Source organism: Papio anubis, chromosome 7, assembly GCF_008728515.1.
Source record: "Papio anubis isolate 15944 chromosome 7, Panubis1.0, whole genome shotgun sequence".
Lineage (NCBI taxonomy): Eukaryota > Metazoa > Chordata > Mammalia > Primates > Cercopithecidae > Papio > Papio anubis.
Window position 1 is genome coordinate 50,155,749 of NC_044982.1, and position 27,613 is coordinate 50,183,361.

The 27,613-nt window shown below is 42.5% G+C and overlaps 1 long non-coding RNA gene across 3 annotated transcripts; it reads right to left on the reverse strand.

Annotated features, from left to right (window-relative positions):
- Positions 1-1,935: 1,935 nt before the first annotated feature.
- LOC103886265 lies at positions 1,936-25,678 on the reverse strand. 3 transcript variants are annotated; one of them, XR_004184896.1, is made up of 5 exons: positions 22,597-25,678; positions 21,136-21,331; positions 11,130-11,308; positions 8,986-9,051; positions 1,936-8,011 (listed from the first exon to the last, which is right to left on the reverse strand). It is a non-coding gene; the product is annotated as an uncharacterized LOC103886265 (long non-coding RNA). The 3 variants fall into 3 exon arrangements; XR_002523365.2 differs by having other exon boundaries at positions 1,936-6,055; positions 7,583-8,011; positions 8,986-11,308; XR_649761.4 differs by having other exon boundaries at positions 8,986-11,308.
- Positions 25,679-27,613: the final 1,935 nt, after the last annotated feature.

The window sequence follows — 27,613 nt, forward strand, 5'->3', positions numbered from 1 at the left end:
GAGGACACTGAAATTATTCTACATAATCAGAGGAGGAAAGAGATCAAGAGAAAAACTGGTGGGAGGCAGGGAGGACAGGAGAGAAGGAGACAACCAAGGTGGAGATGTTGATGAAGTGCTGTGTAGTGCAGTGTTTGATATATTTTCTTCTCCATCTTTCCAGAAACGGCCTGGAAAACCAACATTACCAAATAGTGCTTTAGAAGTTCTATTGAGGTAGGGGGAAATGAAATTTGAGGAGGGGTTCAGTCTTGGGGAAGTGTTTGTGCAGGATCAAAAGGCAGGAGCAAGAACTGCCCGGTGTGCTAAGCCTGCACTGGTCAACGTGATACAATTAGTGAAGAGTGAGGGACAGCACCCCACTTGGCTCTACTATTGTTATGGCCAAGGTCATTTTAGAGTGTCAGGGCCACTCTCCAGGCGAGTTATGGGGAGAGACCACAAAGAACCTGGAGAGAGAGCATCTTTCATCCACCTCTGCTACTCTGCTAGTGATCTGAGAACAAAAGGCCCTCCCAGCCTAAAAGCAGGAATTGAGTGGGGCTCAGTGGAAGTGTTTGTTTTGATAAGAAGCTATTTTAAAGTCACCATATGTTTGGTTTGATGGTGACACATGGCTGTAAGTGCAACCTGGGCCCAGATACTACCTTAGTCAGTGGTTCTGTATGTGTGGGCCCTGGTCCATAAACAACAATGTCACTTGGGAACTTGATAGAAATGTCAACTCTCAGATGCCAACCAAATGTGCCAAACCAGACATTTGAGAGGTAGGGCCCAGTGACATTGTTAAACAAGTCCCCTTGGTGATCCTGATACATCCTGCCATTTGAGAATAACTGGATTATGCAACAATTCTCAATGTTTGGTATCTGAACCCTCAGTAGGGCTTGTCAAACACAGAGTCCCAAAATCTCTGGCACAGACACCAGAGATTTTGACTGTGTAAGCCTGGGGTGAGCTTGGCACCCTTTGTTTAATAAGCTCTGCAGTAATTCTTGTTCCCGTCTAAGTTTGGGAACCACTAGAGCAACAGATTAAGAAGAAACTGAGTCCATAGCCTGAAATTATGAGCCAGTGTGGCTGACAAATTAAACCACTTATTGAAACAATAGAGACCTTCCAGGATAAGTAAAGGAGCTTAATTAATGTTCCCAATTAATACAGGGTGTCCTGCAGCTCATGGAGAGGAAGCTTTGGAGATTATACCCAGGGAAGAATTCTTCATCTTTAAGCTCAAAGCTTGACCCCAGAGAATTCAAGTAGTTATGGAATAAATGGGGCCCCAGGGAGTGACCCAGAGCCTAATTCATACCTCACAGGGCAGCGGCTGTGGTCCCAAGTGTCCAGTGCAGATGGGGCAGGGCACCCTGCTTCTCCAGGCAGGATCTAGAGTTCAAGAGAAGTCCTTAGAATCACCCAGGAGTTATGAGGTCGGCACAAATGCAGATTCTGTTTCCTGAGTCCCTCTCAGGCCTGCTGAATCCATTTGCAGGATCGGTGACCAAGCATCTCAATTCCTACTGTGTGCCTTAGCTGTCTGTCATACACGTTCCAATTTCAGAATCATGATCACCGAGTGTGGTTAGCATCACTTACACTTTGGTGAAAGGCAAGGACTGTCCATGCAGTTCCAGGGTCAAAAGCTTATGGGCCAGGTGCAGTGGCTCACAGCTGTAATCCAGCACTTTGGGAGGCCGAGGCAGGCGGATCATGAGGTCAGGAGCTCGAGACCAGCCTGACCAACATGGTGAAACCCTGTCTCTACTAAAAATACAAAAATTAGCTGGGTGTGGTGGTGTGTGCTTGTAATCCCAGCTACTCAGGAGATCAAGGCAGGAGACTCACTTGAACCCAGGAGGCGGAGGTTGCAGTGAGCCAAGATTGTGCCACTGCACTCCAGCCTCGGCAACAGCAAAAAAAGCTTGTCACCTGGAGGGAGAAGCAAGGAAGATCCATCTCTCAGATTTCCACCTTGGGAAGGGCAGAGGGTCCTTAGTTGTGGGTGAGGCCACTTAAAAATGAGTTTCCATGTGTAGGCAAAGCACATAATACTTGAGATATGCACTATGTAGTATTTAAATATATTAAGTATAATATAGCACCATGGTAAGAGTGCTTGTCTTGTATTTAAAATATTCCCAAGAGTGATGGGAAAGTAAGAAAATGCCTTGCCAGCAATATACCGTAAAATTTCTTAGGGAAATTGCTTTGATATAGCTATAAGATTTCCCATAATATTTAATTTCCTCATTTCTTGTTCTTTTTTGTTAATCCCATTTTCCTTAGAGCGTCCAGTTGAAAAATTCCTTAAGTAATAATTAAAAAGAAGTGAGCAGGTGCATGTTTTGGAGACGGTGAGGAAGGGGTGCAGTTAGGAAGGCTGGAAAGTCTGCGTTCCATTCTGCAGGGGAGCGTGCAGGAGGAAGAGAAGCCCAGGCTGAGGGGTCAGGAAGGGTTACCAGGGAAAGGAAGGTGAGCCCAATCCCTGAGGCCTCCAGAAGTGTCCAACAGGAGAACATGCCCAAGCATCCTGTTACTGTTCTCACTGAGTCCCTCTCAAAAACTGAACTGCCCACTCATCAATTTGAATGTTTTTCACCAGTTAACCCAGTCTAACAATAGGTTTTGGAGTATACATGCTTGTGATTTAGAAGTAACCAGACACTTTACATCTTTCCCTAAATATTTGCATGTCTACTTCTATAGCATAGATTTGTAGTATCTTTAAAACACTTTTCTCCCAAGTGCAGCCTCATTAGAAGTCAACCGGCCTTCTGACTAGCATTTCAGACTCTGATTATTATACCGAAATCCATTAAACACATAAAGTCCCTTATTGGAAACTCCAATTAAACCTCAAGTCTCATAAAAGAGAATGAAGTGATTATAGGAAAGTGATCTAATACTATGCGAAGCGTTGGGCATGATAATGCTGGGAATGCATGCGGTGCCTTTTGCCCAAGGAGCTAAAATTAACAAAACCTATTTTTTCCAATTCAAAATGATATAGAAAGGAAAATGTAAATGAAACGACTCAGAGTAAATTCAATATAAAGCTTTCTTTCAAGGTAAACTCATGGGTTAGTTAGTACTAAACAAGTCAATTGCTCCTGGTGAGCCCCAGGGATTGGCTCACTTTCCCTTCCCTATTACCTACTTCTGACTTCATAACTTGTTCCTTTTAGCCCAAGAGGGCCTTTTGTTCTCAGATCACTGGTAGAGTAGCAGAGGTGGTTGAAAGACCTCATCTCTCTGGGTTCTTTGTGGCCTCTTCCTATAACTCACCTGGAGAGTGGCCCTGACACTTTAAAATGACCTTGGTCATAACAATAGTAGACCCAAGTGGAGTGCTGTCCTTCACTCTTTGCTAATTATGTCATGTTGTCCAATTCAGGCTTAGCACATCATCTCCTAAAATTTGTTTAGTGGGGGAGGTTTTGATTCCTTTTTTGTTAATTATCTGACCTTGCATATGTCCAAGTTTTTCTACTGTGAAACGGGAATAAGTGTAACTGCCTTACCTAACCCCTGGATATATTGGATGTAAATGTTTTATGCAATACCAGAGAATCATCATCATCATCATAGTAGAAACCAAGGTGTGGCTGTTCCTTCATTTTTAGGTTTCTAGAGTTTGTGGTGCATTCAGGGGAATCAACACTGTAGTACACTGGCCAGTATCCATGTATGGTAGGGCAATGGTTCTCACACTAAACTATACCTGAGGACCAACTGGGGATCCTGTTAAAATATAGATTCCCGGGACCTGCCTGCAGAGATCTTAGTTCAATGATTTTGAATTGGGCTCAAGAAATCCAGCAACTACGTGCAGACATTGTTAAAGGCACTAGGGTGATAGAAGTGAACAAAGAGACAAAAATCCTTTAATGGTCTATCTGCATTTGTAACAGACCTCCAGGTGACGCTGAGGCCATTAGCTGTACTCTCCCAAGGGCCACACCTTGGCAGTAGCACATGTCAACTAGTGACAAGATCTACCCTCTGCTATGCCAATGGAGACTTCATCACATTTCCAAACTCTGATTCTCCTTCTTTTCCACTGGGACCTGCTTCTTGGCCATAATCTTCAGGAATCAGTTTTTACATTCAGGAACAATGGTTCATTCGGGTCCTTCTCAGCAAGTTCATTTACTCCCTTGCTTTTTCATTCCAGTATCACACATTATTAGCACTGGGTTCCCACAGGACCTCCTTAGTATCAGAGTCTTTAAGGAGGCTCAGGAAACATCACTTGTTCCAGAGACTTTGGTAATGGGAATCATCAAGAAGATGTCTGGATTTGACTTTCAAGGATCAGAAGACAATTTACTTGATGAGTTCTAACCTAAACCACGAGCTTACCCTTAAGGAAAATTAGCCTTATACTGAACTTACTCCAAGTCATTTCATTTACATTTTCCTTTCTATACCATTTTGAGCTGGGAAAAATTCACTTCTGTTAATGGCCCACACATCCTGTGGAATGAAGGCTTCATCCTAAAATGTAGTTGATTAATTTCACTAAGTCCTTTGATGCATCAGTACTGAAGATGGGTTGGAAATTTAGCTGACCTGGACCAATAGAGCATATGAAGTATAGCTTCACAAGGGCATTGGCTCATTATTATTATTTTTTTTTAAAAAACACTTTTTACGTGCAATATCTACCTTGAAAAAGATGTATTAGTAAACAGAGCTGAATTATAAAAATTCTTTTCACTCCAGCAAACCTCAAGTGCCCGAAGCTGACAACAGATAACTCAGTGAGTAAAATAAAGGTAGGACAAGGCAACAAGGGCAAGTAAGACTTTAAGTGAGTGAAGGAAATGAAGAACTACAAAAATGCCGAATAGACTTCAGGTTTATTGAAAAATGTATCTAGGGAGATTGCTTAAGTTATATTTCATTTAGTCCATATTTTGTTTATTTATGTCCTGCCTCCTTCCTAAAAAGGATTGGAAGCTGCTTATTTATTTTCTGTATCTGGTGTGAGATAACATTTAACATGAGATAAAGAAAAGATCACCGTTTCATTCTTCATCTCCTTCCTCACAAGTTCTCCAACCGTTAAAAAATTTCAAACAGGATAAGGAAAGGACGTTACTTCTCTTATGATAAATTTTCCCATATCCAGAAAAATCTGCCATTTTAATAACTATTTTTTTTTTAATCAATCTTAGAGATCCTCCCAGCTCCAAATAAACTGGGTCTGTATGTAAACATTATGTTCGTAGTTGACGGCAGTGAAAATGCACAACGAAGCATCTTGCTTTATTTCTATTTTTAAAAGTAAATGGGAAACTTTGAAAAAGAAGTCTCCAGCTTTTGAAAACAAGTTTCCTTTTCCATGTCCTTCTAGGCCTTGGCCTCGTGCATACACATTTTCCATACATGCACCTCTCGTGTGCAATCGCTTCACTCGACATTGTATTGGAGGCATTTTGCCCACATTGTTATGCATTTTAACTTTGAAAATTTAAATTGCCATTTTTAATGGCTACATAATTGTCCATAGAGTTGCTGTATCGTTAGAATACAGGAAAAGGAAGGGAGATATTTGAGCAGATGGCCACGACACAGTTCAGGAAATGAGTCACGTCGCTGTTGTTTACAGTGTGCTGCAGCACTTCATATTCCAGGGAGAGAGGTCTGGCCCCAAAGAGCTGATTACTATGAGGGCTTATTTATCTGAAATGCATAAGATGGAAGCTGTCCTGGTCTCACATTTGTTTTGAAGCCACTCTTTATTCATTTCCTGTATTAATATCCTTCAAAGGACAACACGTTCTGCAAAAAGCAGAGTGAACACCTGAAATGAAGCAACTCACCCCTGCGTTCTGCACAGTGGCTGGGCTGGTAGGTGTGAGGGCTGGGGGCCTCCCGATGCCCCAGTTCTCTCTCTTTCTCATACACACACACCACCACCAGCACTTCAGTGGAGTGACAGTGTACAAGGCATATAGAATATGAGGCAGCAGCAGAGTGTAGTGGCCACGAGCATTGATACTGGAACCAGACCTTGATACTCATGTTCTTGCACCTTAGCCTTTACAATCTGTAAAAATGAGGTGATAATAATCACTTAAAGTCTTACTTGTCCTTGTTGCTTTGTTCTACCTTTATTTTACTCACTGAGTCATTTGTTGTCGGCTTTGGGCACTCGAGGTTTGCTGGAGTGAAATTGATTTTTTGTAATTCAGCTCTGTTTACTAATAGATCTTTTTAAAGGTAGATATTGCACATAAAAAGTGGTTTTAAAAAGAGGATAATAATATCCTCACCCTATGGAGTGAGGATAATGCTTACTCCATAGGATTATGGTGGGGATTGAATAACGTAATATCCATAAACGTAAAGAACAGGATTTAGCACATGGTAAGCGCCACGTCAGTGCTTATTATATTATCTTGCCACTCATTTTTTTTTTTTTTTGAGATGGAGTCTCGCCCTGTCACCCAGGCTTGAGTGCAATGGCGTGATATTAGCTCACTGCAACCTCCACCTCCTGGGTTCAAACAATTCTCCTGCCTCAGTCTCTCAAGTAGCTTGGACTACAGGCATGCGCCACCACACCCAGCTAATTTTTGTATTTTTAGTAGAGATGGGGTTTCACCATGTTGGCCAGGCTGGTCTCGAACTCCTGACCTCAAGTGATCCACTTGCCTCACCCCCCCAAAGCGCTGGGATTACAGGCGTGAGCCACTGCACTTGGCCTCCACTCACTTTTAAGGACAACAGAGCAGAGGTCCAACTGCCAGGACAATAACTGGGCATTACCACCCCTTCCTATAATAGGAAAGAATAAACTTCCGTGTGCCATCCTGACCACTTCTATCTGTATCCCATAGGGAGAAAAATGACACTTATTTTACAAGAATTTTAACCCAGGGACAATACTTGAGACCCTGTGTGTACATTTTAAGCCCACAACTAAAGAACCACTCCTGGAAGTTTAAGCCTTGGTTCCGACTTCAAGCACATAGTGTGAGTGATACTATTTAGTTAGTACAAAATTCTCTCACCACCATTACTGGCTACAATTCATTCATCACCTACCACCTGCCAGGACTCTGTCTTTCATATAAGTACACCTAGCCCTCACAACAACCTTATAAGGTAGGTATTGTTGTTATTATTATTCCCATTTTATATTTAATAGATGTGGGAACTTGCGGCCAGAAAGATAAAGTGATTTGCCTAAGGCCAGGTGGACTCAGAATTAGAATTTAAATTCAGATCTGGTTAACTCTCAAGTCTATTCTTTTCCCACTGCGCCCACTCCTGTTTACTGTGATCTTTGTACAAAGAGGACTTGAGCCTTGGGGGCTTGCACTGCTGATTAAGTAAACTGGCTAATGCCTACAGCTGCTGTGCTGAACAGTTCAGTTCTTCCCACACGTGTCCTGGGCTCCATGCCAGCCCTACAAACCCCCCTGCCTCCCGACACCCACACTCGCTCTTCAGACTCAGCATCTATGCTCCTGACCCTGGCCTGGATTGGATCCTCCAACCTGCTCATGAAAAGAGTAGTGTGAATTTGACATCGAGACAATCAGATAAAGCTGGCGGGTTCTGGTCCTACCTGTCGGCTACCTCCTCCTCTGTTCCCATGTCTGGCGACCTTCTGTTTCACCTCAACTCCTCCAACCACTCTTTACCCGCTTCCTGCTGAGTAGGCGTTGAGGTTATACAGGAGATGATGGAGAACCCCGTCTCTTTTCCCTTCCCCTCTACCTGGCACCGGGCATGAGAATCCCTGATTACACTCCTGGAAGTGAGGGGGCGCACACCTCCCTCGGGATGGAGAAGAGTGAACTGAGAGAGGTGCAGAGGCCTTACTCACGCTGAGCTGCTTTTTGGAACATCAGGCAGAAGGGGCTCACGCTCCAAGCCCACACTGAGATCCAAGCGTCATCATGAACTGATGTTAGGAGTTCTATTACCCCACACCTCCTTGGCCCCCAAAGGTTCAGATGTTGCAACCCTATCTCCTCGTACATCAGAATGTGACCTTATTTGGGAACAGGACAGAGGTAATTGGTTAAGACGAGGTCGTAGTGGAGTGGCCTTTAATTCAATATGACTTGTGTCCTCATAAAAAAGGGCAAATGGGCTGGGCGCGGTGGCTCACGCCTGTAATCCCAGCACTTTGGGAGGCTGAGGCGGGCAGATCATGAGGTCAGGAGATCGAGACTGTCCTGGCTAACACAGTGAAACCCTGTCTGTACTAAAAATACAAAAAATTAGCCGGGCGAGGTGGCGGGCGCCTGTAGTCCCAGCTAATCGGGAGGCTGAGGCAGGAGAATGGCGTGAACCTGGGAGGCGGAGCTTGCAGTTGGCTGAGATCGCGACACTGCACTCCAGCCTGGGTGACAGAGCGAGACTCTATCTCAAAAAATAAAAACAAAACAAAACAAAAAACGGCAAATAGACACAGATATGCTCACAGAATGACACAGACATGCTCACAGAATGCCTTCATGTGAAGATGAAAGATCTGGATGATGCGTCTACAAGCCGAGGGATATCTGACTGACAGCAAGCCACCAGAAGCTAGGGGAGGGCACAGGACAGATGCCTCCTCACGGCCCTCAGAAGGAGCCAACTCTGTTGACGCCTCGAGTTGAACTTCTAGCCTCCAGAACTGGGAGAGAACAGCTTTCAGTTGTGTGAGCCACCCAGTTTGTGGTATTTGTTACAGCAGCCCTAGGAAACTGCTAAGCTGGAGACACGCTCAAAGGAGTCATGAAAGTGTCTCAGCTCTGGGGTGAGGTAGGGAGAAAATCGAGTCAAGGTTGTGGGAGTGCCTTCTGGACGGGCTGAGGGAGCCTGGTTCATGGACAGGCCCCAAACCCTAGCTGGGGTTCTTCAGAGAGAGTTCGAGACCAGAAACAGCTCACCCTCATCAAATGCCCAAGGCCACGGGCAGTCTCTTGTGCCTGCCTGGGGACATGGGAAAAAGTGAGATTTTAAGCCTAGCGTCACCTTCATGGTAGGGAGTCATTACAGCTTTCATGGACCTCAGGAACTTTGGTTTTTCTGGGCTTCTTCCTGCATTTAAAAAAATAGTTAAAATATTTTATGACTTCGTTGGTGTAAAGACAAGTATAATCTATGCTGGATCAATGACTATATATTTGTTATTATTATATTCATTTTTCTTCTGATTTTAAAAGAAACTAAAATTGAAACATTTTTTGTGTACCCCGAAACTGGTGTGGGTTCAGCCGCTGCACCTATTGTGCCTACGGGATAAGTTGGCCCCGCCCCACAGATAACATGACAGAACCATCAGGGATGCAAGCAAAAAATAAAAATAAAAAAAAAAAAAGGAAGACCTTTGCTGGGTGGTACTGCCACCAAGAAACTGAGTCTTAAAAAGAACTTTGAGTGAGTATGTTATATTAAGCTCTTTCTCCATCCTTTAAAAGCTCTGCAATTGCTACACAGGTTGCATATCTGTGTCAAAAGGTCCATAGTTGCCTTACATTTTTCCTTTACCTCAGGATGAACCAAAAAAAAAAAAATACTTCCAGGTATAGATAGAGAACCATGCTACATATTGGCTGTCACCACCTGCAAGCGTGTGACCATAAATCCACACCCCTTCTGCTAGGGCAGCTGTTGTACATTGTCACAACCCTACATAAAACATCCCCCTATGTACTGTATTATTGGCCTTTCTGATTTACTGTATATACAGTCTGCGAGTTAAATACCAACAGAAGCACCGAAAATATATTCCATTGCAGTCCCTGTCTGAAAACTGCATTGCTCAAATAATGTCTGCTCATTCATCATTTTCTTCCCAATATCTGAGTGTCATTCTCTGAAATACACCCCTACAGCCGTGCCCTGTGAAACACCAGCCCAGAGAAGGGGAAGCGGAATCTCCAGCTTCAAGGCCCAGACATTTAAAAAGGCTGTTCCAAAATGAGACTAAGCAATTCAAACAGTTGGTATCTGGCTTCCTTTTAAGGGACTTTTACTGGATTCCCTTAATGTAATACTGGAATCCTTCTTCCTTTTATGCACACCTCCTAGCAATAGGAGCAGCGATAACAAATTGAATATATAAACCCACGTAAATGATTCTCCCTAGAATTCATTAGGAAGTGTTCTTGTTTACACAATTCCAATTGATTTCTGTGAGGGATCCAGCAGCATAGATTTCTACTTAGTGACAATCCACTGGAACACACAAATCCAGACGTAAAACTGATTCCCATGTGATATAGTTTGGATCTGTGTCCCCGCCCAAATCTCATGTTGAATTGTAATCCCCGGTGTTGGAGGTGGGACCTGGTGGAAGGTAACTGGATCTTGGGGGTGGGTTTCTTATGAATGGTTTAGCACCATGCCCCTTGGTCTTGTCCTTGCGACAGTGAGTGAATTCTTGTGAGATCTGGTAGTTTAAAAGTGTGTGGCATCTCCCCACTTCTCTCTCTTGCTGCTCCAGCTATGTGACATGCCACCTGCCCCTTCACCTTCACCATGATTTTAAGTTTCCTAAGGCCTCCCCAGAAGCTGAGCAGATACAGGCATCATGCTTCCTGTAAAGCCTGCTGAACCGTGAGCCAATTCAACCTCTTTTTAAAATAAATTACCCAGTCTCAGGTATTTCTTTATAGCAATGCAGAACAGAAGAACAGACTAATATACCATTTTATAGGTTATCAATACGAGAATAGGAAGAGTGTAGCAGACATGTACTTGTTTCATAGACTGATCTAGGTTTGAATATCAGCTTTACAACAACTAGACAGACAGTTTTGAGTCCCTGATCCCTCACTTAAAAAATGAAGTCAATGCCAATGCAGGACAAGGTTGACTGGGAATCCAACCTCCATCCCTTCCTTTCTAAGAGAACCCTAATTTTGTTTAGGTAACTACTCATCTAGGGCTGGCTTCATGGACATGTGCCAGGGCCTCATGCTCAGAAGGGCCCTGTGCTTGGGGAAATGCTCTGCTATCACCATCTTGAAATGCTTAATAATTTTATCTTAGAAATTCTGGTTTGCAAGTAAGTCTGATGGGACAACACAGCACACAGGGAGCCGAGAAGATAAACATAATATGCACATCTGCTATCTTAGCCATCCCATTTGCTACCTTCGTAACATACTTACCTTTTGCTTGCTTTCACTCTTGCTGGACGGCCATCACTGTGGCTTCACTAGAATTCGATGATCATGTTCTGTATCAACATGTCTGCGGTTGAATAGGCAGGAGTACTGACAGCCCTGGGTGGCTATACTTTCCATTCCAATCATAACTTGCTTAGACACAGAAAGAAGGCAGTGGCATTCTAAGAAACACAAATGATCAAGGAAGCTTTTCATAGCCTTTCTTACTCATGTTACATCTTTGTGTTAGTCAAATACTTATGCTGAAAATGATGGAAGGGAAAGATAAGGCAATCCATGGTTCTTTTATTTCTTTAGGTCCTTCCTTACTCACAATGAGTAGCAATGTAGAGAGTGTTAGCAGAATGTGCACATATCAAGAAATGAAACAAAAATAGTTGAATTAGTTTTGTGCAATATTTCCCTGCTTGGTAAGGATGAAATACTTGTGCATGTATGAGCTACAAACTATGAATTATTTTATTTCACAGATTCACATAGGAATTAAGTTCCCTTATACATGCCAACCACAACCCTGGCTCCAAGTGTGGGAATGATAGCACTGGGGTCATTTCATCCCACTTGCTGGTGATTAGTCCAGGAGAGGCATGCCACTCAATTACACCAGTGAGAAGCTTGCTAGGGACTCCTGAGAAAGGTCTGTCTTCTGCTTCCAGAACCGACTCTCTTTATTCCATCTTTCTACAAAGTGAGGATGAAGCCAACATGCAGAGGAGGGTAGAGTCACAAATTCATTGACACACACACACACACACACACACACACACACACACACACACACAAACTTATTAAAAGAATTTGTGGAAAAATAGAACTAAAGCTTCCAGACCAGGCAACCTAAACACTGGTCTCCTGCCGTGACTTCCAGGAATGCGAACCAACTATTTCATTGCTGCTAAATCCAGTTTAAGATGGATTTTCTGTAACTGGATGCTGAAAGCATATTGATAAATGTTTGTTGACTGAGTGGATGAATGAGTACAGCATTATAATCCCTGGCATTGGACTGGCCACGAAAAACTTTGAGTCTTAAAGGAGGAGTCAATCTGACAGCTGAAGAATAAGGAAGAAGGCAGTGCAGGAAGGAATGGGCACCCTGGTGTGTGCAGGGGTGAGAGGCTGACAAACATTAGGGGTCAGAGAGGAATATGGTCTGGAGATGCAAATGGTTCATGCAGGGAGAGCAGGGACCATGGAGTGGCTGCCCTGGATTTTCAAGGGTCTGGGATTTTCTCAAGGTCACCAGCATGATTACTTGTAGGGGAACACCATGCTATGTTTAGAAGTGTTTGGAGTGGGCTGGGCGCGGTGGCTCACGCCTGTAATCCCAGCACTTTGGGAGGCCAAGGCGGTCAGATCATGAGGTCAGGAGATCGAGACCATCCTGGCTAACTCGGTGAAACCCCGTCTCTACTAAAAATACAAAAAAATTAGCCAGGTGTGGTGGCGGGCACCTGTAGTCCCAGCTACTCGAGAGGCTGAGGCAGGAGAATGGTGTGAACCCGGGAGGCGGAGTTTGCAGTGAGCTGAGATCACACCACTGCACTCCAGCCTGGGCAACAGAGCAAGACCCTGTCTCACAAAAAAAAAAAAAGAAAGTGCTTGGAGTGGTGAAGAGGTCTGCAGCCGCACAACCATGATAAGATCTTAGGAACTACCTCCTTATTTATACAAAGGTGCTTTACTGAAATATTAATAGCTCAGTTTGGGTTTGAAACCGAGCTCTGCCTCTCACTAATGGTGTAACCTAAGCAAGTTACTTTATCGTTCTGTTTCTTGGTTCCCTCAAAAGGAAAATGAAAAAGATATGAGCAGTACTTACCACCTCCTTTTGCATGAGCATAGTGAGGTCATCCAGAGTTTGGCACCTGGCAGGAGTTGCATGGATGTTGCTTATTATTATATCTTTTGATTGCCTTACATGGTTCCTTGCAGGGGGAGATTTTTAAAATTTTATTTGGGAGCCCACCATCCCTACACCCTTCCCTCATCTTTTAATGTCTGGAGACTGCTGTCTGCAATTGTAAACCACTCTTTCACCTTCCTGATGCCCACATTACATGTAGCTTATTTTTGCCTTACTGATATTCAAGCTGAAGGAGGATGATGAAGAGGATGATGAAGAGGCTCTTGAGACCAAATTCAACACCAGCTAGTCAGCCTCTCTGACTATCTCCAACAGAGACCGGAGGGGCTCAATTCTATAACGTAGAGTTTGTAGAGGAAAAGCTAAAATCCACACAAGAAATACTTCTGTGGCTGATTTATGAGAATTTTTCAAGTAAATAAAGCATATTTTCACCATTTTCACCATATCATAGAGCACTGTCCATCGTGGTGATGTGTTTCCCCAGGCCATACTTGGGGACGTTTGGTATTACCTCCTACAGACTCCTGCACTTCCTTGGCCACAGGAATCAGATATGGACCCTATTAGGGACAGCACGTTTTCTTTAGTTTATTCATTCATATTCATTTAATGCCTGTTACATGCCAGGTACCATTTGGTGAGCTGCCTTACACAGTTATCTGCATTTTATATATTATGCATGATATAACGGATGATCTTACACATATGTACTTCTGCATTTCAAATAGCTCAAAGTAAACTACAGAGGGAATATGCAATTTAAACCACAAACTACTCTTAAAAAACTTTCCTTCAAAACTCCAACCAAGAATTGGATAGTTTGTAATTGCACTGATTTCTGACCCCTGGATTAGTCTAATCTTTCTGAAGTGGATATGGAAATCTAATTCCATTCAGCACATCATTACCACCAATATTTACAGCTTGCCTTTAAAAAGTAAACGAATTGGAGAAACTAGAAAAATTCTCAACCACCAAGTCCCCAAATTTCCACGAATCTTTATATTAATGTGATAAAAGACATAAAAGTTCTTGGCTGTGGTTTAATACTAGAAGATGATTCAGATGTAGAACATCTGACAAAGATTTAAAAAATCTGAGCCTGCAGATTAAGCAGGCTCAGTATGGACTAACAAAATCACATATGTTATCAATTATTTGAAACACACAGCACAAACAGCCAATAAACACAGGTAAAACCCCTCAGTGTTATTGGTAAGATTATGGGGGTGGGGAGAGATTGTTTACAGCTGTTATGTTAATTAAGGATAAAATGGCTCCATCTGCTACTCCATCTCTCCTCTGAGCTACCAACCCTTTTTGCTGCTCGGTTCTAAGTTGACACTCAGCTAGGGAGCCGACACCTGAGTCTCTGGCCTCAGTTGGTTTCCACGTTGAGTAGAACTTGGAGAGGAAGGTTTGGCAGGCTGAGTCACAGACTCTCATTTGAACACATCTCCAGCACTCTTAGGCCTGAGATGGGGGTGGGTGGCATGGCAGGATTGCCTTCCCCCACACAGATGCAGCTGTGGTTGTGGGTGAAAATCTGTGGAGTCATCTTGCTTTATTTTTCCACATAATTTGCATGTAGCACTAATCCCATGTAGTACACAGTGTAGCCACCAATAGTCAGCTTTGGTTGCAAGATCTTAGAAGAGTGGAGTTTGGGGTTTTTATTGGGTGTCTTTCTTAGGGCCCAAATCAGAGTCACTTTCTGCTAACTGCTGAGACATAGATTAGACCACAGACTGAATATGTTTTATAAAAAGTGGGGGGCTTCTCATACATCCAGCCTTTACATATGAGCAAGTGACACTCTGTAGCTTTCTCTATCAGCTCATGTTCCCTAATTATGGTAAAAATCATTCTGTCCAAGATGAAGGCAGGCATAAGAGTAGGGAAGATGTAAAACGCATTATATTCATTACCATGCTTAAAGCCATTAGTATGTATCAAAAGTCTTTAATAAAATAAACATCCCATTGCTTTAAAAAGTCAGTGAAAAATCATATTATCCTCCCTTTTGTCTTTTCTTACTCTCTTTTCTGGAGGAACTAAGCAGCAGTGAAATATCAAGAAGGTAGTTAAATTTCAAGAGGAAAGATTCGTTGAGCACCTGTCACGCGGTGCACACAGTCCTTTATGCGCAGAGTGCCCCATTGTCTCCCTCACAGAGTCCACAAACCTCCCCTTGCTCTCAACTAGAGACCAGGAGAATTACTGTTCTTTCTAGCCCTGTGATGGAATTGGTAATCCCCTTCTTGAATCCTTCCACCACCCCTCCCCAACACCATGTCCCACTACGTGACACAATCCTTGAAAAAAGTGGCACATAACTGCAAGCCTCATCCCACATAGAAAACAAGGAGAACAACCATTGACAACTAAGTGTTTCTCTAAAGAGGCAGCAGGGCTCAGGGGCAGAAAATGGTCAGGTGGCGGGGCCTGTTTTATCAGAAGAAAAAGACCAAAGTCATGACAATGGAATAGATATTCTTTCTTTGAGATGAAACTGGGTTAGTGACTCTAAAAAAATATTAAGGTTTACCTCAGCTGCGCGCTGTCTTAGGAGTAGAGAATGGTCTGAGATTGGGACGCCCCAATTTATCTAATTCTCTGGACCCGTCATTATCTTCCTCCAGAGATTATGATACTCAAGACGAGGAAAATATCTGCAAAGACTGGTTGAAGCGCTGAGGCATTACTCAAATTGCAAGGTGGAGGAAAATGTTGAGGTTACTCTTCTCTTCTTTAGGGGAGGTGTAGAGCTTTCTGAGGGAAGGGGCTAGGCTCTTTGTGAGGCATCAGGGGTAGGGGAGGTGCTAGGAGCTTTCCGAGGGAAGGGGCTAGGCTGTTTGTGAGGCATTGGGGTGGAGGAGGTGCTAGGAGCCAGTGAGCAGAGAGGGAGGGTGGGACATACCCCAGGAAAACAGGTGTCATAGGTAACTATGTTTAGCTGGTTCTTCCTATTTATGCTGCAGGAGGACGGCTAAGGGAATTGCTATTGTTGGTTGTTTCAGCTTTTATTTCTCCCAGACTCTAATGTCCCTCTCAGAATCACCTGATCTTTCAGTGAAAAGCCCTTTCTTCCCACCATGCCATCTACACTGTCCATAATGTGCGTGTCCATTCCCAACCATTTTCGGGTGAAGGGCATTGAAACAGATGCCAGTGGCTCTGGAGAGCACCAGAAATAAACTTGAGAAGCTCAAGACCGTGTGATACAATTTCTTTATTGCTTCTGTAGGTTAGTGAAGATTCCCCTAATAATGATATGCACAATCTAAGTTATATTCACCTTAACCACCAAATAAGATTGCAACCGAAGAGGCTGCGAAGTTCTTCTTCCTACATTTCTTTGAAACAGAAATCTCTTTAAAATTGTCCAAACATAACGGTGAGAGGGCATGTGGAACACTTGAATCCAGGGCTCACAGCAGAAGTAGTCAAGAGTAAGATAAACAGTGTGATGCGGATCACGCAAGCCCAGCATGTTGAGGAGCCCAAGATGCTGAAGGCTTTTGTATTGGGAATCATTGTAAAAATGCAAACAATGATGATGAAACTCACGGAGTGGTTACAAAGTGCCAGGCACTGTTCTAACTGCTGTCCATGTAATAACTCATTTAATAAACAAATATTTTTGCAAATCAAGTGCAAAGAGAATAGGTCTATCCATTGTCCCTAATTTCCCTCGCAAGTCATACTAAATAATGAAATGAGCTTCTTCCTTGATATAATTTATTATTTACTAATCTCTGATGGCATCATGAGACAACCAGAAAGAGCCAGCCTCAGACACCAATGTAGCAAGACCAAATCTACTAGATTCTACTAATAATGAGGCTCCCATCCCAGGTTCCCAGGATCACAGCCTATTGCAGAAGTGACTAGCAGTCTCTCAGTGGTATAGATTTGAAATAGGTTGAAATAATGTTCTGTTGTTTGAGCAACATAAATGGAAGCAGCATTGCTAAATAAGCTATCTTTCAATCAAAACCAATTTAACTACATTTTTCTGTTTACAATTCATTAACTTTAAAAACATGATATTATACAAAACATAGAAGTCATGAATTAAAATCCCTACAATCAAATTAGACTCTGAATGTCTGGGACATTTAAAAGACAATGTATAGGGGTTGCCATGGTAACTCATCAACTTGTAATTCTGTACCTTTCTGAGTGAAAACCTAGAAAGGAGAAGACAAGCAATTTCGGGAGATACCAGCACCAGAAATTGAGTTCATCTGTGACTTAAGCTCTCTGTGATTTTGTTTACCAGCTATTCATCATGTGGATAAAAAATAGTAAAAAGACAAAAAAGATTCACATTTCAAGGCTCCCTAAAATTGCCAATTCCACTCTATAGTTGATTCTCAGCACAGGAGGAAATGGGACTAGAATGCTGGGAGATGACACTGTCATCAAACAGTGAGCTCCAAGGAGAAGCATAATTGTTACTTCTCAATGGTAGGAGGCAGGTGCTTCCCCCAGCGGAAGGATGCTGTTGAATCCTTAGGTTAGAGCCCAGGTTCAACTCAGTGTCACAGGTCAATTACCACCCTCCAACCGAGGGGCGACATGAACCATACTCACGCACGGGTGTATGCTCCCTCCTCAGCACTTCTGTACATTCAGAGGTCCTGCATGGGATGCCGATAACTCACACCCTTCCAGGGCTGCTGGAGATCATATGGCTGACCATCAACTTTGATTCTGACCCATTTGTCAACAACGACACAATTGATGACTTTTTAGGCTGTTTTGTAACTCTTTGCTTTCTCTCTCACCTTATTTAGAAGGCATTGAACCCAGGTTCTCTAAGACTGTTTTCCCCACTCTCACACCTGTCCCGGTTTCTCTGTTTAAAATATTTGTATGAAAACTGATAGATTATAAAATCTACTTCCTAAGCAGGTAAGTTGCCTAATGTGGTCAGGAAATGCGAAGAACTATAATAATTGTGAGGACATTATTAATGGCAGGGATTTATGTCACTTAGCTTTTAAAATTCCAAAAGATGAATAATAATAGAATCAATTGCATGGGTGTTGTCAATGGTGCTGAGTTATGTTTTAGTGGAGGCGACTTTTCCCCTGCCCAGGAACATTAGTGGTTGGGGGTCTTATGTAAAGTCAGTGATGGCAGAATTGTGATAAAGTGAGGGCCAGAGAAGTATTTTCTTTTTAGATGATGTGTAAGCATGATAGATATGTTCAGAATGTAGATACAGATAACACATTAGCAAACAAAGTAAATAATTAAGTAAATAATTAATGTTTTAGTTATCTAGACAATTCCAGTGTTTATTGGAGTTACACTGGATTCTATTTCATTTATTGGGAATTTACTTAGCTTCCTAACTTTGCACTGGAGAATTATTTATGAAGCAACTAATGAGACCTGGATAGAGACATCAATGCTAAATTAACTGGCCATGCTTGAACCAAAGCGTTCTACCTGGGAGCAGTCTACTTTTCAACACAAACCAGCAGCTACATGGTGATAAGCCACAGCGGTAAGAAAAGTGGTTCTATTCTATAAATGGCAAATGTTGCCTTCTATGACAAGGCATGAAAATGTGCCTTTTCATGCCAGGCACCTTCCCTGATAATGGATCACTTTCCATCTTAGTTTCTACAAAATTACCTCTAGTCCCCTCAGACCACATTAATCAGAGGAAAGCCTTCACTGAAATTAGCTTGCTATAGAAAGTGTTAATGGCTACACAACATTGTGAATGTACTTATTGGCACTGAATTCTACACTTAAAAAAGGCAGTAATCATAAACTGCATGTTATGTGTATCTTATCATAATAAAAATGCTATTATCAAGGTTTTTCATAAGAGTGATATGGTAGTGGGTGTTAGGCTGTTCTCGCATTGCTATAAAGAAATACCTGAGACTGGGTAATTTATAAAGAAAACAGGTTTAATTGGCTCCCAGTTCTGCAGGCTACACAGGAAGCAAGATGCTGGCATCTGCTTGGCTTCTGGGGAAGCCTCAGGATACTTACAATCATGGCAGAAGGTGAAGGGGGAGCAGGCATGTCACATGGTCAGGGAAGGAGCAAGAGAGGGAGGGGGGAGGTGCCACACACTTTTCAACCATCACATCTCATGAGGACTCACTTACTACTGCAAGGACAGCACCAAGGGGATGGTTCTAAACCATTCATAAGAAACCCACCCGCATGATCCAATCACCTCCCACCAGGACCCACCTCCAATACTGGGAATTACAATTCAACATGAGATTTGGGCAAGGACACACACCCAAACTATATCAGGGTGCTAGGGAGGGGAAGTGGGAAAGAAGGGTAAGAGAGCACTGAAAGGGAGCATAGGAGGGAAAGAGAGAGGAAGGGAGAGAGACAGGGGGAGTGAGTAAGTGAGGGAGAGAGGAAAAAAGAGATTAACTGATGAGAATGAGTTTAAGAGTATGGAAGAAGATTTTTAGGTAGACAAAAATGTGAGGAGTTGCAGTAGACATTTGTGGTGCTTGGCTGCCTAGAATCTGAACACCCTTTCTACTCTGGAGGAATCTCAAGATGAAGCTGAGGGTGGCATTTGGGGAATAAACTGACTCAGGCAGATCTAAGAGAATGCCTATGCCTAGGATGCTACATCTTGAGGGAGGGACTAAGATGCAGGTAAGCCAGCTGTGGATGGCTCTGTTGTGTCATTTCCTCTGGTTCTTTCCCATTTTCCTGTTTTTATTTCCAGCCCTCGTGTTAATTCTGCAATAAAATCCTTCTGGTAACTTTTTTTCAGCCTAAGTTACTCTATGTTAGTTTCTGTGGTTTGCAATATTAATACAAACAGAAAACAAATAATTACTCCCATATTGTCAAATTATACATGAAATCAAGTTGAAAATAAAATTTCAACTCTTTTTTTTTTTTTTAACCGAATGAGAATCTTAACTGAATTGGTAGCCACAAATCTTCCTCTGCTGTGGCAAAACCATATGATCTTGCCCATTTTCAGTCAAACAAGGGCTTGAGTAATTAGGAAATAGTTTTCTATTCTATCACAAAATCCAGATTCCCTGGAAGATCAGAAGGACTGATTTCATGCTCTCTCTCTTTTTGTTACAGCTTCTTCAAAGTTGCAGTAGGAATTCCCAAAGAAGAGGCTGTCTTTCCCCTAACAGCATTACTAATGAGATGCCAGCAGCAGGGACATTATCTACTGGACATTATCTATTTTGTCTCCAGAGTGAGACAAAAAAGGGCTGACTAGGACCCAGGCTCCAAACCACAGAGCCCCATGCTGAGAAGCAACCTCATTCCCACTTGGGAGGGCAGGTGAGGGGATGGTTTCTCTCCTAGCATAAAGTCTTCATCTCTTTCTTTGAGTTTATCAACCTTGATACTCAAGACAGTTCTGAAGAAATTGTGGAGCCCTGGTATGGTTTGGTTGTGTCCCCACCCAAATCTCATCTTGAATTCCCACATGTGGGAGGGACCTGGTGGGAGGTAACTGAATTATGGGGGTAGGTCTTTCCTGCGCTGTTCTCGTGACAGTGAATAAGTCTCAAGAGATCTGATGGCTTTATAAGATGGAGTTTCCCTGCGCAAGCTCTCTGTCTCTTTGCCTGCTGCCATCCACGTAAGATGTGACTTGCTCCTCCTTGCCTTCTGCCATGATTGTGAGGCTTCCCCAGCCATGTGGAACTGTAAGTCCCTTAAACCTATTTTTCTTCCCAGTCTCGGATATGTCTTTATCAGCAACATGAAAATGGACTAACACAAACCCAGAAGCACCCAAACCTAAAATGTCTGTGTAGCAGCAGCATCTCTGACTGTGGGTTGACCAAGGGGTGTTTCTGTTGACTTCTTCTTCACCTCCTCTCCTTTCTCCCTGATGATTTGCCCGCAGGTGTCAGAAATGAGCTGTGCACCAAAGCTTATTTACATCCCAACTCTAAGACAAACTGTGCTTTTTAAAAAGCTACATTATCTCTGAGGATTTCAACCAAAAGGTTGAAATCGGAATTCCAGAAGCCTGTATTGGAATCATTTGGGGTGGGTTTATTTTCTCCTAAATGATGAACATTCACCACCCTTGTCCTCAGATGTGCACACACCCCTATTAGGATAAGCACTCACTTTTCGTTGAGGTGACCAGGGCAATGTGCAGCAGGTTTTTTTCAGGATGAACGGTTCCTGGCGGGGATTTGCACCCAGCATTGCCTGCTCCACATCCGCATGGTATCCACCAGGCACATGGTGGAATCCAGAATCCGGGTCCATCCTGGCTCTGCCCCCTCAGCACCAGGTTGCTTGACAGCACCCCAGTTTGCACCTGCAGTTGGAGAATTGTAAGGATTGGGGAGAAAACAGGGTGAGGACATGTCGGCCAATGCAAACAGTCTAGAAACATCATTTGCCAGTGTCATGAATTCTAGTTGTATGGGGTGTGAGTGTTAATGCTCTCAAAGGACCGCTCTGGAAAAGAAACGGGGCTGAATGTTAAACAGTGACAAGTGCATTATGCTTTGCTTCAATTAAAAAAAAAATAGTCTTTTTCTTTCTATAGAAAAAAAACAAATGTAAATTGAGAACATGAGTGACTTAGAGGTGAGCTGGTTCCTCTCTGAGAAGTTCAGAAGTGTGTACCAAAGTAGAAATCATCATAACTTTGTTAACAGAGGTGTCCGTTTTCTTTCCAAGAGGTATTAGGAGCACTGGGGATTTATATTTGATTTCCTTGCTTTGTTTTCTCTCTGCCGATCCTTCTAGTGGAGAAAATACGTGGTTATCAGAGAGAAAGAGGAATAAGAGACAATGTTACTATGGAACAGGCTATTACTAAGCCAAGGTTATGATAATGGAGAGAAATAACATTTAGGAAGATATATAGTGATGTCTTACCAAAGTGAAAATAATAAACAGATTCTGTTATGGACTTGGCACTATCTTTTGGAGAGACGGCACACTTTTTCAATTGCGATTTTATGAGTTTTTTAGAAACTAAAATAACAATTAAAATAATTACATTAGTGCCTACATAGACATGTTTGTGTGGTTTGACATTCTTGAAATATTTTAAGTCCTTTGCATAATCAGATTAAGTAACATGAACACAGAACTCCATAGCTAAAGGCCAGTGTGATCCCAGGAGAGACCAGCATTAGCAAACAAATTAATTCCTGAGTAAACCAGAGAGAAAGGAGTTAAGGCTTTGATCTAAGACTTACTATTTCCAAACCATCTTCAAGTTAAATTACAGAGATATCTCCTGAAGTGAATCATTGGAAACCAGGGCATACATGGCACCCCCTTCATTCCCTCTATGACCCCATCGAAGGAGGCAGGTTGTGTGAGTGTGGTGAGACTCAACGCTTCATTTTGGAACACTTTGCCAATTTCCCCCACTTCATGACCTTGGGTAAATTACTTCAGCACTTTTGAGCAGGGTGCTGCCTTTCCTACACTATAAAAATGGCTGTTATGTCTATCGATCATGCAGAGGTGCCACGAGGCTTAATTTATTAGTTAATGTTTGTGTTACACTCTGCAGCTCTTACATGGAAGGTGTTATAGAAATGCAAAGCAGCAATATATTACCTAAACATGTGCCTCCTCAAATAGCTCTCCAGAAAGTTTTCATTGCTTCAGCGCAAATGATTTCCTTCAAAATGGATAATTTTGTCCAGGTCTTTCTTGGCCCATAAATTGATTCTCCCTCCTTTCACGGCATAGAGTCTCTGTGCAGAGCACACTTTCCATCTTGTCCATGAAGTGTTCACCGTGGATGCTCTCCCTTGTGTGTGCATCGCAATTACTGACAGTCTCCTTTTCCTCATCACGTTTGCCCTCTTCATTCTTTACTCCAAAAAGCTATCATAATTTAACTCTTCTTTACATGCTTAGTTTCATACATGGACATGTTGTGTCTCACCCGAGAGCATGATGTTTTAAAATTAGGCACTAAAAACAAAAGAAATCACTTAAGAATTTTCTGGAAAATAAAATAAGACAATTCAAAATATAAGGTCCAAGTCTGAACATGTTTTGATGAGATGAAATTAACTGCTAAATTGCTAAAGATTGTATTGGAGATTATTTCTGGTAATGTTAATCTTGTCCATAATTTTGTTAAAAGTAGGTTCTTTATTAAAGAACTCTATAGCAAATGGGTATTTATTTATATAGAAATTCCAGAGTTCCAATATTTATTTGCCTGGGATTTGGATAACTTATTTTCCAAACACGATTAGAGAGAGAAAATAATAAATCATACCAACATATTGTATTCAAAGGCTTTCTTCTTTCCACATTTTTACTTTCACTTCAGTTTTGAGATTTTTTTATTTGCATATTATTCTTCAACCCTACTGTTTGTGGTTATGGGGTTATCTTAAAACGTACCTGGGATTTGACTGATAATGATTGAGAGACGGGGTCTCACTCTGTTGCCCAGGCTGGAGTGCAGTGGCATAAACATGGTTTGCTTACAGCCTCAACCTCCTGGGCTCAAGCAATCCTTCCTTCTTGGCCTCCCAAAGTTTTGGTATTACAGGTGTAAGCCACTGCACCCAGCCCTGGGATTTGTCTTAATCAGGTATGGTTGTAATTGCCCAGGCAGGTTCTTCTTGCCCACTGCCCAGAAAAGCCAATGCACTGAGCACAGCAAGAGTGTTCACAGCAAGGAAAGATTTAATTATTGCAGGCCAGCCAAATGGCATGATGGGAGATAATTCTCAAATCTGCCTCCCTAAGAATTTGGGGACTAGGGTTTTTCAAGTCTAGTTTAGCAAGCAGGGGACTAGGGAATGAGGAATATTGGTTGGCTGGGTGGGAGATGAAATCATAGAGGGTCGACACTGTCTTGTGCTGAGTTAGTTCCTGGGTGTGGGTTACTGGTCCACGTGGTGCCAGTTGGTTCATACAGAATTCAAGATCTCAAACATATCTCAAACACCAGTCTTTGGTTTTACAATAGCAATGTTCTCCATAGGGGCAATTGGTGAAGTTATAAATTTCGTGGCTACATGACTCTTGAGTAGTAAGTAGTTTTTAAAAAGCAAGTTATAAAACAATGACTGGTTAGGGTTTCTACCTACATCTTTGCAGAATTCAGGCTCCTATCACAATTGTAACCTTGTGGACTTTCATTAGTTTTAAAAAGGTGATTTTAGTCCCCAAGTAAGGTGGGGCTTAGTTTTAGGAAGGAACTGCTATCATCTTTGTCTTAAAGTTAAACTATAAACAAAATCCCTCCCATAGTTAGCTTAGAATGAGCAAAGGCAGTTAGCTTGTGAAGTTAGAAGCAAGATGAAGTCAGTTATGTTAGATTTCTCTCACTGCCATAATTTTGCAGACAGTTTCATGACAGACACAGAGACAACTCTCTTTGAAAGGAGAGTTTATTACTTACAGGTTCCAAGAGGAGGGGCATGCCATATTACGTCAGGCCTCAGGGGAAGTACCCAGGTCAATCAGGAGGCAGAAGCAATGAGGGAAAAGCCTGGTCCAGAGCCTTACTGTGGTTTCCATGCGAGAGAAAGGGTGAGGCAGGGAAGGCAAGTTTGAGCAAGCTTAGAATTGGATAGTTTGAATAATGTGGGCAGGCTCTGGCCATAGGGGTGGTCTCTAGTTGTCTGATGCCCGGCCTTGGGGTGATTTAGGCAGTGGAAATACTGGCTTGGTGTATTAGAGCGAGATAAAGGTGGTGGTTGGGGATATGGGCTTTGGATTGGTGGGTTGTATACAAAAGGTGTGCTCACAGGCAAGTTGTCTGCTATCTCTATGAATTAGCTAACCCCTAGAGGGGCAGTCCCTCCCCAGGTCCACACAGCCCCCACAGTGTCAAAGCATCATAAAATACAAAAAAAAAGGAACATGATTAATACAGGGGGATCTTCTCTGAAACTTCCAAGCAAATCTTTAAAATAAGTTTGGCTATATAATTCTCTTTTTATTTAGTGATAAAACATATGCTTTATAAGGAAAAAAATTGTGAAAAGAATCATGAAAATTGCTACCATTGATGAATACTTACTACACCTAGCAATTGATGAAACACTACATATATGACCTCAATTGAAGTATTAAACTACAAAGGAAAGCTAAATGAAAAAGAAAAGCTTAAATTACCTCTTGCCCTTATTTATTTGTTGTTTGCAAGAGGCAGATCCAGGGGGCTTGGAGAGAGGTAAATCAGCATTTTCTTCTTTCTAGACAGAGCTGAGTCAGCCTCCCAGCACTCACGTGGTGTTGTGAGGCTGCTCAGTTAGGAGCATAACCTGCCACATTGGGCAGTTAATTGGCCAATTTGAATGAGTTCTGGCATTGTTTGGCAGCTCAGCTCTGACAGTGACTCTAACTGAAAATCCCTCCATATATATCCTCAGTGTGTGGGTAAGGGTTCTTAAACTGGCACTATGCAGTCAGTTACTACCTGGCATATGTACCACCACATCCCAAACCATATCGATGACAGGTATCATTTTGTCTGAACAACCTCAGAAACGCTCAACAGAGTGTTCTAGGAAATTCACACCCAATTTTCATAGGTTGGCATAATAGATGAAACATATTTATTTGCCATCTGATGTGGTTTTGCTGTCTCCCCACCCAAATCTCATCTTGAATTGTAGCTCCCATAATTCTCACATGTCATGGGAGGGGCCTGGTGGGAGGTAATTGAAACACATTGACAGATCTTTCCCATGCTGTTCTCGTGATAGTGAATAAGTCTCACGAGATCTGATGGTTTTGTAAAGGGGAGTTCCCCTGCACCTGCTCTCCTGTCTGCTGCAATGTAAGATGTGCCCTTGCTCCTCCTTTGCCTTCCACCACGATTGTGAGGCTTCCCCTGAAATGTGGAACTGTGAGTCTATTAAACCTCTTTTTTCTTTATAAATTACTCAGTCTCAGGTATGTCTTAGCAGCCTGAGAATGAACTAATACACCATCTCCATACAGAAGAATGAAGATTCTATCTTTATACATAATTACAACTACTTTTTAGAGTGTTGCTGATCAAAAGATAATCAGTTATTGTTCATTGACTAAAGAAAATCAGACATAATTTGATGCTTATATGTTTATAATGGATATCTATCTCATGAAATGGGACAAATATGAAATGAGACATCCAAAAATGAAATGTCTCATGAAATGTACACTCCTGCTGATGAACTCAGGCCTTTTCCCAGTTAGCTTCAGATGAGCATCTATTGCTTTGGACTGTGCAACATCATCCCCTAGTGCCACTTTCCTCTGATACCAGGACCACTCATTCTCATGGAGACAAAATTCCATAGCTGTGGTGTGGTTTGATTGGAACTGCTATTGCCAACCTTGCCTCCCTCCAACGTCCCCACCCTCCCCCCAACCCCAAGCTGTACAGGGGTAGGCACCTGGTCCAGCTACATAACAATATCCCTTCATCCATAGTGACTGCTTGTAGGCTGAGCCAGTCACAGCTCATCCTGGAACTCCTCTGCTGGAGCATCAGCGGAGACCATTTCTGCGGGAGATGCTAGGCTAGGAGGGTGACATGGTTTGGCTCTGTGTCCCCACTCAAATCTCTTGTTGAATTGTAATCTCTAATGTTGGAGGTGGGGCCTGGTGGGAGGTGATTGGATCATGGTGGTGGTTTCTGATGGTTTAGCACCATCCCCCTAGTGCTGTCCCGTGACAGAGTTCTCCTGAGATCTGGTTGTTTGAAAGTGGGTAGCAACTCCCCCTCTGCCTCCCTCCTGCTCTGGCCATGTGAAGACCATGCCTGCTTTCCCTTCCCCTTCTGCCATGATTATAAGTTTCCTGAGGCCTCCCCATAAGCAGAAGCCTGTACAGCCTGCAGAACCGTGAGCTAATTAAACCTCTTTAAAAATTACCCAGTCTCAGGTATGTCTTTATAGCAGTGTAAGACCAACTAATACATAGGTATTAGTTGGGTATAAGCAAGGGGCTGGTGGTGGCCACCTTTCCTGTCATGCGAAAGATTGCGGGTATAATTACGTGAGCACAGTCAAGAGACACAGGGAGATAGACAGCGACAGTGATGGGGACAGAGCCTGAGCCCTTGGATTCAGCTGTTCCTGAAATCAAAGGCACACTAAACTTCCCAGACCCAAGAGGCAATAAGTTCCTTTTGTGTCTGTCCCATTAGGTTAGCTCAGAAATTGGATTTCTGAATTTGCAGCTGGCAGAGTTCTAATTAATACAAAGACATGCTAAAGATAAAAAGGGATTTTTTTTACTGTCTTTATAGTGCTATTTTGTGGTGTTCTGACTGTTGCACAGGTGCTTGTTATTGAAGAGATACATGCTCTATATAAAAGATAACATTTACTGAGTGCTTACTACTGCTAGGCATTATTCTAAGTACTTTCCAAACAGTGAATAAATTAATTCTCATAAAATCATTTGCAGTGGGTATTACTAGCACTGTTATACAGATGCAGAAGCTGGGGCAGTAAAATAGTAAAGAATTTTGTCCAAGGTCACAAAGCCAGCAAGTGGCAGAGCTGGGATTTGAACCTAGGCAGACTGGCTTGAGTCTGTGCTCTTAGCCACTATGCTGATACTTACAACTTGCTCTTGTCCTAGTTTTAGATTTCATACTTACATC